The 11,269-nt window shown below is 40.6% G+C and overlaps 1 long non-coding RNA gene across 1 annotated transcript; it reads left to right on the forward strand.

The window, feature by feature from the left end:
• The first annotated feature begins 656 nt into the window (after nucleotides 1–656).
• Nucleotides 657–10,343, forward strand: LOC132395613 (uncharacterized). The gene is made up of 3 exons (XR_009512696.1): nucleotides 657–1,232; nucleotides 5,142–5,241; nucleotides 10,266–10,343. It is a non-coding gene; the product is annotated as an uncharacterized LOC132395613 (long non-coding RNA).
• Nucleotides 10,344–11,269: the final 926 nt, after the last annotated feature.

Raw genomic sequence — 11,269 nt, forward strand, 5'->3', positions numbered from 1 at the left:
ACCCTCCTGAAAAACAGACTGACGTTGGCCTTCAAGACATAGATCACAGGGTCATCGGGTGCTGCCAGGATCCTCACAGATGTAGTTTTATTCTCTCTTTCAAAGCATTAAGTCTGTCTGATAGCGAAGCATCACTGCCATTCATGATGTTGTGTTTCACTTTGTAGGATTAATGCCCTGTAAACCTTACCAGTGTTGACATGCATCTGACGTCACCTCCAACCTCATTCGGAATTGTTTCTTCACTTTTGAAATCACCCTCCGCAAGTCGTACCTGGTCTTCTTGTACAGACCTGGGTCGTCAGACTTAAATGCCACAGATCTAGAACCTCCTATGAACTATGAACCTCCTGGTTCATCCATGACTTTTGGTTTGGGAATGTACAGCAAGTCTTCATAGGCACACATTCATCTACACAGGTTTTAACGAAGTCGGTGACAACTGCGGCATACTCGTCCAGACTCAAAAATGAATCCCTTAATACAGCCCAGTCCATCGATTCAAAGCAGTCCTGTAGGCGCTCCTGTGCCTCCTTGTCCATACCTTCTCGGTTCTCACAACTGGTGCTGCAATCTTTAGTCTCTGCCTGTACTCAGGGAGTAGAAATACAACCAGGTGATCAGACTTCCTGAAGTGCAGGTGTGGGATAGCACAGTAAGCGTTCTTGATCTTTGTTTAGCACTGTAATTCAGCAATCTCAGTTGTATTAATTTATATAATTCAATTAATTTTCCTTCCCAGTTCACAGTACTTTATATAAAACTGGAGGTGGAATGCCATGAACACTGGTTTTGGTCAGCTCAGGACTCATAGTGGATTGGGGCTGCTCACGGTTCAGGCTGTAGCACTGAGGGACATAGAAACAATCCCAAACGTACAGTAGAGTACCATACCTACCATGGCTCCTTTCCTGCCACTATTCTGAGGCTGCAAAGGGGAGAGCTCCTTAACTCTTCTCAGCACTCAGTATGGCATTTAAAATGGGAGCAGTACTGTATGTTCCGCATTCAGTTCCAGACATGAACTGCACAGGTCCACTTAAACATATAATTTGCTTCTTTCCAATTCTGTGACTTGTTTAAGGGAAAGAATATGTATGTTACTGCTATACACAGATTACCACACCAGTAGAGGATGAACTTCCAATTCCCAGCCAATCATATTCTCTAAAGCTCTTCCAAAGGGCATCGATAAGTGGCTCAATAATGGAGCTGAAGCCTATGGAATGAAAGTAAGGAATAACTAATAATTTTTGACAAAGTTATATTTGAGAATATGTGATACAATACCAACATTTGCAAGTCACAATGCTTGGAATTTGTTAGGAAGTCACAAGTGGGAAACTGAAGTGCAAAAGAAACACAGATGCTCGAAACTTGAGTAGATGTTTCACATTGGTGAGCTGCTGAGCATTTCCAGTAAAGGGAATTCTCCAGTAAAAGGTCTAAAAGAAGCCTCAATATAGAAAAGTTTATTGTTCTTACTGTAAGGTGAATGAGAACTCAGAACAGAGAACAGCACAGTACCAGACTAGCCATTTGGCCCACAATATTGTACCAGTCTTGATTCCATTTTGTACTAAATTTCCTCTTGTGTATCATCCATATCTCTCCATTCCCTTCATTTTCACATGTCTATTTAAAACCTCTTAAACTCCACCAAACTGCCTGTTCCACTGTTACACTTGGTAACCCCTTATCAGTTAATTACCACTCTATTAAAAACCTATCCTGTATGTCACCTTAAAATTTTTCCCTTCTAATCTTAAAAGTATGTCCTCTGATGTTTGGCACTTCTACCATGGGGAAAAGATTCTGACTGCCTATCCTGTCTATGCCTCTCAAAATCTTATGAACCTCTATCAAGACTCCTCACATCCTTTGGTGCTCTAGAGAGAACAGCCCATGTTTGTCTCATAGCTCATGCCCTCGAATTCAGGCAGCATTTCTTCTGAACCCTTTCCACAGTCTCTACATATTTTCCTATAATAGGGCAACCAGAACTACATACAAGACTACAAGTGCGATCGGACTAAAGTTCTATATAGCTGCAGCATGACTTTATCCACTGAACTATGAACCTTCACCCCACGATCCCTCTGTGTATTAATGCCATTAGGGCGGCTACCATTAGCTACGTACTTTCTTCTTTCATTTGACCTCCCAAAGTGTAACACCTCATACTTGCCCGGATTAAATGCCATCTATCACTTCTCTACCTGTTTCTGTAACTGATCTGTATCCCACTGTACCCTTTGATAGTCATTTGCACTTTCCATAATTGCACCAAATCTTGGTCTCGTTCAGAGACTTTCTAATTCACCCATCTGCATTTTCATCCAAGTCATTAATGTATATCACAAATAACAGAGGTCCCAGCTTCAATCCTTGCAGAATACCACTGGTCACAGAACTCCAGTCAAAATAATAGCCTTCCACTCCTCTCTATCTTATATGGGCAAGCCAGATTGAAATTAAAATTTGCAATTCACCATAGTTCCAGGCATCTTTATCTTCTGAATCAATCTAAAATGAGGGATCTAATCAAGTGCCTTACTGAAGTACACATACATATCATCAACTACCTTACTCTTATCAAGAAACTTTACCTTTTTCAAAAAACTCAAGTTCTGTAAGGCATAACCTCCCCCCGTACAAAGCAGATGCTGATTGACCTATGCAGGCCATGCCTTTCCAAATATTTTATATATCCTTACTATGATAATCGCCTCCAATAGCTCCCCAACCACACTGACATGATGCTCACTGTCCTGGAGAAGGGAAAACGCATAACAAATATATTTTTAAGTTCCTGCCAGGTTCCCTTACCCCGCTCTGCTCACTTCTACCTCCTACCCAAATCCACAGGCCTGACTGTCCAGGTAGGCCTCTTGTTTCTGCTACTCCTGCCCCACTGAACCCTCGTGTCCTCAAACCTTGACTCCATTGTATCCCCCTTGGCTAAGTCCCTTCACACCTACACCTGCGACACTTCTCATGCTCTTGGTAACTTACAATCCCCTGACCCGGTTCACTTTATATTCACCATGTATGTCCAGTCCCTATACACTTCTATCTCCCATCAAAAAGGCCCGAGAGCTCTCCAATTCTTTCTCAATAACCAGTTCCCATCCACCGCCACCGTCCTTCATCTGGTAGAAATGGTCCTCAGCCTCAAAACTATTTACTTCAGCTCCTCCCACTTGCTCCAGATTCAAGGGGTAACCATGGGCACCCAAATGAACAATCCATGTTCCAAGCCTTCTCTGGTAAAGCTCCCTAACACTTCCTCCGCTACATTGATGACTGCATTGGTGCAGCTTCATGCACCCATGCTGAGCTCATCAATTTCATCAACTTTGCCTCTATTTTCCTCCCTATCCTTAAATTCACTTGGTCCCTCCTCTTTCTTGATCTCTCTGACTCATCCCTAGTGACAAACTGTCAACCTAACATCTTTTATTATTGTACTAATCCCCACGGGTATCTTGTCTATACCTCTTTCCACCTTGTCTCCTGTAAAAGTGCTATCCCTTTCCTCAGTTCCTTCATTTCCACTGCATCTGTTCCCAGGAGGCAGCTTTCCTTTCCAGCACATCGGAGATGTCTTCCTCCTACAAAGAACGGGGTTTCCCTTCCTCCACCATTGCTGCTGCCCTCACCCACATCTCCTCCATTTCCCAAACATCCACACTCATGCCATCTTCCCACTGTCTTAACAGTGATAGAGTTCCTCTTGTCCTTAAATACCACCCCAGGAGATTCTGCATCCAACATATCGTCATCCCCAGTTTCCGCCATCCCCAAAAGAATCCTACCCCCAGGGAACTGCAGAGGTTGCTCCTCCGGGATTTGTCCCTGCCCATTAATCTCCCTTCTGGCACTTATCCCTGCAAGTGGCCAAAGCGCTACACCTGCACATTCATCTCCTCCCTCACCTCCATTCAGGGCCCCAAACAGTCCTTCCAGATGAGGCAGCACTTCACCTGTGAGTCTGTTGTGGTTGTCTATTGTGTCTGGTACTCCCAATGCAGCATTTAGAGGACTAATTTATAGTCAGACCTATCATTAATTGGAGGATCTCTTCGTTGAGCACCTTAACTCCATCCGCAAAAAGTGCAATTTCCTGGCGGCCAAACATTTTAACTCTGATTCCCATTCCAGTTTAGACATGTTAGTCCTTGGCCTCATCTTGTGCCAAGATAAGATCACTCTCAGACTGGAGGATGAACACCTGATTTTCCATCTGGGTAGCCTCCAACCTGATAGCATGGATGTCAATTTCACTTTGCAGTAAAATAAATTTTCTCTCTCCCTCTCCTCTTCTTCTATTCCCCATTCTGGCAGCTTACCTCTTCTCACCTGTCTATCATCTCCCCTGGGTCCCGCCTCCTTCCCTTTCTCCTATGCTCTCTCCTCTCCTATCACATTCCTTCTCCAGCCCTTTGTCTTTCCTACCCATCTGACCTCACCTATCACCTTCCAGCTAGCCTCCTTCCCCTACCCCCACCTTCTTATTCTGGCATCTTCCCCCTTCCTTCTCAGTCCTGATGAAGGGTCTTGGCCCAAATCAGCAACTATTCATTCATTCCCGAAGATGCTATCTGACCTGCCGAGTTCCTCCAGCATTTTGTGTATGTTGCATTAAAATTTTAATGCAGATCGCAAGAAGGAAGAGGCCTAGGGATATTTATGCCTGAATTTCTAATTTGCAGACCAGGTGACTAAGATATTTATAAAGTATTTTGGATCTTGGCCACAATTTCTATCATGCTTCAGATAATGAGAAAATACAACTTTTAAAAAACTGAAAAGACACAGCAGTAATCTTCTGTAAATGAACATGCTATTTCAAAAGTTAATAGATTTCAAAAGAAGTCAATTAAAGTAATAACATTTAATTTTGTAAAAGACTGTTTTCTGTGCCCTGAATGGATCATGACAGGCAGGTTATGTCTAGCTTAGCTTAAACCTTAATATCTAGAATGTCATTAACCCTCCAATTTTTAAATGTATATCTGAGAGTTGGTCTTTGATTGAAATGAAATTACAACAGTGAACTGCTATAGAATTCTGGTAGAAACCAATAGCTGGGCAAGGCTGAATTTAGAAAGTTAATATCAGAAAAATCTTTCTCAAAGTGTGAAGAATATTATGAATTATTAAGAAGGAATGAAATGAAGAGAAAACTTGCTGGGCTGTCGAATTCCTGAAGGTGTACAACAAAAGGAGCTATGGATGGTAGGTGCAAAATTCGTTAGCACTTACAGCATATTCACTTGAGTCAAATGTCATTCCGGTTTTAAAGAGAAAATTAATGAGGTTCATATCTAAGAACTGGCAGCAATAATCATTTGAATACTTTTACATGAATAAGTAGTCTCAGTGGGGTGATAACTTGATTAATGGGGGGGGCAGGAATGCATTCATGCAGACTTGTGAATTATGCATGTGATTGCTTCCTGAAGTTAGTTGGAAGGATGCCTTCTGTCATTAAAGGATAAGCTCATTCAAGCACCTGTCCAACCCTTTCTGTCTGCTTCAAGATGCTCCTTAAAGTCAGTTCTGTTGCTATGTTTTTGTGGCTTTATGCCATGTTCTTGAAGCATCTTGGAAATATTCCTACATGGAAGGTTACTACATAATACAGTGTCATCAATGTAAGCATGTTATTACAATGTTTTTAAATGCCTTTTTAAATTTTCTCTCATATTAATTTCTCTAATCGGTACTGACCCGTCTGTTTTTGTTATGACTATACAACAGAAAGATTTTAATGTATCCCACTGCATCCAGAGGAAGTAATCTAGTCTTCAGAATACAGCAAGCAAATGCTAATATTTCTTTGCTGCTGATAAACACAGAGATAATTGAATGTTTCCTCATAGGATCTGAATTTCCTGAACAGATAAATAATCCTCCTAATGCAAAGTGGCAATAAATCAAAAGCAAGCTGAACTGCATCAGAGTGACTTTGCCAGCAATTGTCCTGAACCTTAATCCTCTTCCAAGAGCAAACCACAGCCATGTGTCTGATTACCAATGGTCTTGTGAAAAATATTAGTTAATGATCCTTCAGTTTGAGAAGAAATGCATATAAAATAAGATGTAATTTTAGAAGGATAAGAGATGCATCTTCATTACATAGCTTATGACCGTCAAAATGTCATTGCAGGAAAAGTAGCAAACTTAATGACAGAAAGCCCCATAAGTGGTAATGTGACGTTTACCAAATCATCTCATGTTCATTTATTTATCTATCTAACTATGTATTAATTTGTAGTGATGTTCATTTGTTTATTTAGTTAGTTAATATTAACTGTGAATCAAATATTGAGCAGAGCACCGATGATTACTCCCTGATACCTATCTACATAAGGCACTGAGATCTTCTTTACATTCACTGAAAGAATCAAACTAAGATTTTATGTTTGCAATCCAGCAGAATCAGCAATGTAGTATTCATTTCTTCAGTTTTCTACCACAATGTAAGCCTAGATTTTTTTTGTCTGCTTTTAAAAATGGAATTTTGATGTGAACTCAAACCTTCTGATGCAGAAGAAATAAGCTTGGTACTGGCTGAATACAGGATGACAGAACTCCAAATATTTTTGGTGACCTTTTTTCTCTCCTATAACTCAGAAGATAAAATGAACTAATCTCCTCTTACCCCAGTTCTGTCCTGGTTTTGCCCTGACCAGTCCCTTCCCACTTTTGTCAGGGGCACCTCCCATGGGACACCACCATGTTAACGACTTCTGATTCCCTGGCCCCACCACCAGACATTAAGTCTTTCTCTCAGTTTCTCCATCTCATCTGTGTGTGTTCCTTTTGCTTTCCTTCTGATCTGTCCAGGTTCTTCCTTCCCCACTGTTCTGTTTTGTAACTCCAGAAACTAATGGGAAGAAAAACACCGAGGCCAGGATATTTATCTATCTAGATTTTCTTTGCCTTTCTTGTTAGTGAGACACTCAACATGAGGTGGTGGTGTAATGACATATGCCTTCACATACTTATATATAACCCATTGTGAATTATATAAACAAATTAAGAATGCTTAATCAAATAATATATTTACCTGATTGCTCAAATATTACTAAAATATTAAACATTCAACACTCATCCCTGCTTAGCTACAAACTCCAACTCAATATAGAATGCATCTCAGTTCACCTATGTAACATATTGCTCTCTAGTCATTATATATCACAATCAGAATCAGGTTTATTATCACTGGCATGTGATGTGAAATTTGGTAACCTAGCAGCAGCAGTTCAATGCAATGCATAATCTTGCAGAGAAAAATAATAATAATAAATAAGTAAATCAATTATGTATATTGAATAGATTTTTTTTAAGGTGCAAAAACAGAAATACTGTATAATTAAAAAAAGTGAGGTGGTGTCCAAAGATTCAAAGTCACTTCAGGAATCAGATGGCAGAGGAGAAGAAGCTGTACCTCCTACCTGATGTTAACAGTTGAAAAGGGCATGCCCTGGGTGCTGGAGGTCCTTAATAATGGACACAGCCTTTTCAGAGACATCGCTCCCTAAAGATGTCCTGGATACTTTGTAGGCTAGTACCCAAGATGGAGCTGAGTAGATTTACAACCTTCTGCAACTTCTTTCAGTCCTGTGTAGTAGCCCCACCATACCAGACAGTGATGCAGTCTGTCAGGATGCTATCCATGGTACAACTATAGAAGTTCTTGAGTGTATTTGTTGACGTGCCAAATCTCTTCAAACTCCTATTAAAGTTTAGCCACGATCTTGCCTTCTTTGAAATAGAAACTGCTCACTCTCTCCACTTCTGATCCCTCTATGAGGATTGGTATGTGTTCCTTCGTCTTACCCTTCCTGAAGGCCACAATCAGCTGTTTGGTCTTACTGATGTTGTGTGCCAGATTGTTGCTGCAACATCACTCCACTAGTTGACATATCTCACTCCTGTACGCCCTCTCATCACCACCTGAGATTCTGCCAACAATGGCTGTATCGTCAGCAAATTTATAGATAGTATTTGAGCTCTGCCTAGCCACAGAGTCATGTGTATATAGAGAGAAGAGCAGTGGGCTAAGCACACACTCCTGAGGGCACCAGTGTTGATAGTCAGTGAGAAGGATATGTTATCACCAATCCACACAGATTTTGGCCTTCCAGTTAGGAAGTCGAGAATCCAATTGCAGAGGGAGGTACAAAGACCCAGGTCATGCAACTTCTCAATCAGGATTGTGGGTATGATGGTATTAAATGCAGAGCTATAGTCAATGAATAGTGTCCTGACATAGATGTTTGTGTTGTCCAGGTGGTCTAAAGCCGTGTGGGGAGCCATGAGATTGCGTCTGCTGTTGTGTTGTGGCAATAGGCAAATTGCAATTTGTCCAGGTTTTTGCTGAGGCAGGAGTTCAGTCGAGTCATGACCAACCTCTCAAAGCATTTCATCACTGTCGATGTGAGCGCTACTGGGCAATAGTCATTAAGGCAGCCCATGTTATTCTTTTTAGGCACTCAAAAAGCATGACCTCTGGTTGTAGTCTCACCCAACCTCAGTGGAAAAAAGTCTGCTTGCATTTACCCAATCTATACCCATCATAATTTTGTATACCTCTATCAAATCTCCCCTCAGTATTCTGTGTTCCAAGGAATAAAGTCCTAACCTATTCAGGCTTTCCTTATAACTCAGGTCTTCCAGACCCGGCAACATCCTTGTAAATTTTCTCTGTATTCTTTCAACCTTACTTAAATCTTGCCTGTAGGTAAGAGATCAAATCTGCACACAATATTCCAAATTAGACTTCACCAATGTCTTATACAACTACATCATAACATCCTATTTCCTGGACTCAATGCTTTGCTTTATGAAGGCCAATCTGCCAGAAGTTTTTCTTACAACCCGATCTACCTGTGCCTCCACTTACAATGAATTATGGACTGTATTCCCAGATCCCTTTGTTTTACTGAAAGAAAGCATTTTGACATTAAATATTATAATTGTAGCTCAAATATTCTTACCTGATTGCACCTTTTTCACAATCATTTTCATTTTTCCTAGCTATTGTATGTCAATCAAATATGAAGATGCAATTGCAGTTGGAAGAATATGATTAATAATTAGAAAACAAGCAGAAATTTTATGGAGGTCAGAACTATACCATCAGTATTCTAGTACTCACATTGCAGTCTGAGCTGTAATCCAATCAAGATACATTTACTAAATTATCTTTCTCAAACATTAAATTTCAGACATTGAATAGCGAAGCACAACTTCCACAAGCACCAGTTAATGTGATGCACAGGTACAATGAATTTTCCTGAGAGATATTCTCATCAGAGAGTAAATGTTTCAGAATGTTTTCAGTGCATCATCCATAAGGTGTATGCTTTTACAGCTGCCTGAAACCTTTAGTTAACGATACAGCCTCCCAAGGTGATAACCTCTGTGTCCATAAATTTAGTTCTGGAAGTGTGAGGAAAATAATATTTAAATTCAACAAAAAGGTAAATATTATATATCTATTGTTAGAATAGACAAAGTGAACTTACTTATTTGAGTGAAAACTTACTATTAATTTCAAATTTCTGCTGTTCTTACTTTGTCCTCCATGTGATTCCAGACTTTAATTCCTCTTGTTTCATTGACATTGCACCAGACTGCACACTTCACAAAGGGCTTGGACTTCAAGGGCATATGCTAATAGTGCCAACAAGATTTCCCATCCCTCCCCAACATGATCTCTCTTTTTCCCAGTTCTGAGAATGGTTTTTGGACCTGAAGGGTTAATTTTGATTGTCCGTTAACAGATGCCCTCTAACCTGCTGAGTGTCTCCAGAATTTTCTGTTTTTATTTGAGAGCAATTTAAGCCCCGAGCTCTGTGAGATGATGTTACAAGGCCATCTGGTGTACGCTCTGCTGACAATCAGCCTTCCAGCAGCCAATCCTATTGCTTACACCCCTAGCAAAGCCACGCTCCCAGGGGAGTTCTAGTACTTACATCTCACTGCAGGCTGGTTTCTGTAATGATCATCTGCACAGCCAACTTCTGATGGGAGGAATGTGAGGTTTTGAAGGATGAGCAATAAATGCTCACTATCTCACCAATATGGTGTCCAATGCAATCTGAAACATTACTGTGCATATATACATATATTGTTGTATCAGAACCAATTTAGTAAACATATCTTCCAAAAATTGCATATTGCAGCATTACAACTTTCCAAAAGTTTGCACATTAAGAAGTGTTGAATGTTGCTATCTGTGTCCTCAGGTTCCGAATTGGACCAGAGACATTCATTTATTCTTAATGGGAGCAGTTCCTGGACCTGAGGATTACTGACATCAACATTCAATAATACCAGTGCCTAAGAAGAATGTGGTAACCTGCCTTAATGACTATGGTCCAATAGCACTTATATCCACTTGATGAAGTGATTTGAGAGGTTGGTGATGAAACATATCAACTCCTGCCTGAGAAGTGACTTGGATCCACTCCAGTTTACTTACCATAACTACAGGTCCACAGAAGATTCAGTTTCATTGGCTCTTCATTCAACTCTAGAACATCTGGATGAAAACATCAGGATGCTGTTCATTGACTACAGATCTGCATTTAATACTATCATCCTGTCAAAACTAATCAATAAGTTTCAAGATGTAGGGCTCACTTCCTCCTTGTGCAACTGGATACTCTATTTCCTCACTTGCAGATCCCAGTCAGTTCGGATTGGCAACAACATCTGCACAATATCCATCAGGAGAGATGCAACATAAGGCAGTGTGCTTAGCCCTCTGCTCTACTCATTTTATACTTATGGCTGTGAGGCTAAGCACAGCTCTAATGCCAGATTTAAGTTGGCTGACAAATTCACTGTTGTTGGCCGAATCAAAGGTGGTGAAGAACCAGTATATAAGAGGGAGACTGAGAATCTGGCTGAGTGGTGTCACAACAAATTCCTCCCATTCAATGTCAGCAAGACCAAGGAGCTGATTATTGACTTCAGAAGGAGTAAACTGGAGGTCAATGAGTCAGTCTTCATCAGGGGATCAGTAGTGGAGAGAGTCTGCAAATTTAAATTCCTTGTTATCACTTCAGAGGTTCTGTCCTAGGTCCTTTGCCATTACAAAGAAAGCATGGTAGGTCTCTACTTTCTTAGAAGATTGCAAAGGTTCCTCTGAAACTTTGACAGGTTTCTACAGGTAGACAGAGGAGAGTATATTAGCTGAAACACCAATGCCCTGAACAGAGAAGCATACGAAAAGTCATTGATACAG

This window comes from Hypanus sabinus, chromosome 6 (genome assembly GCF_030144855.1).
Source record: "Hypanus sabinus isolate sHypSab1 chromosome 6, sHypSab1.hap1, whole genome shotgun sequence".
NCBI lineage: Eukaryota > Metazoa > Chordata > Chondrichthyes > Myliobatiformes > Dasyatidae > Hypanus > Hypanus sabinus.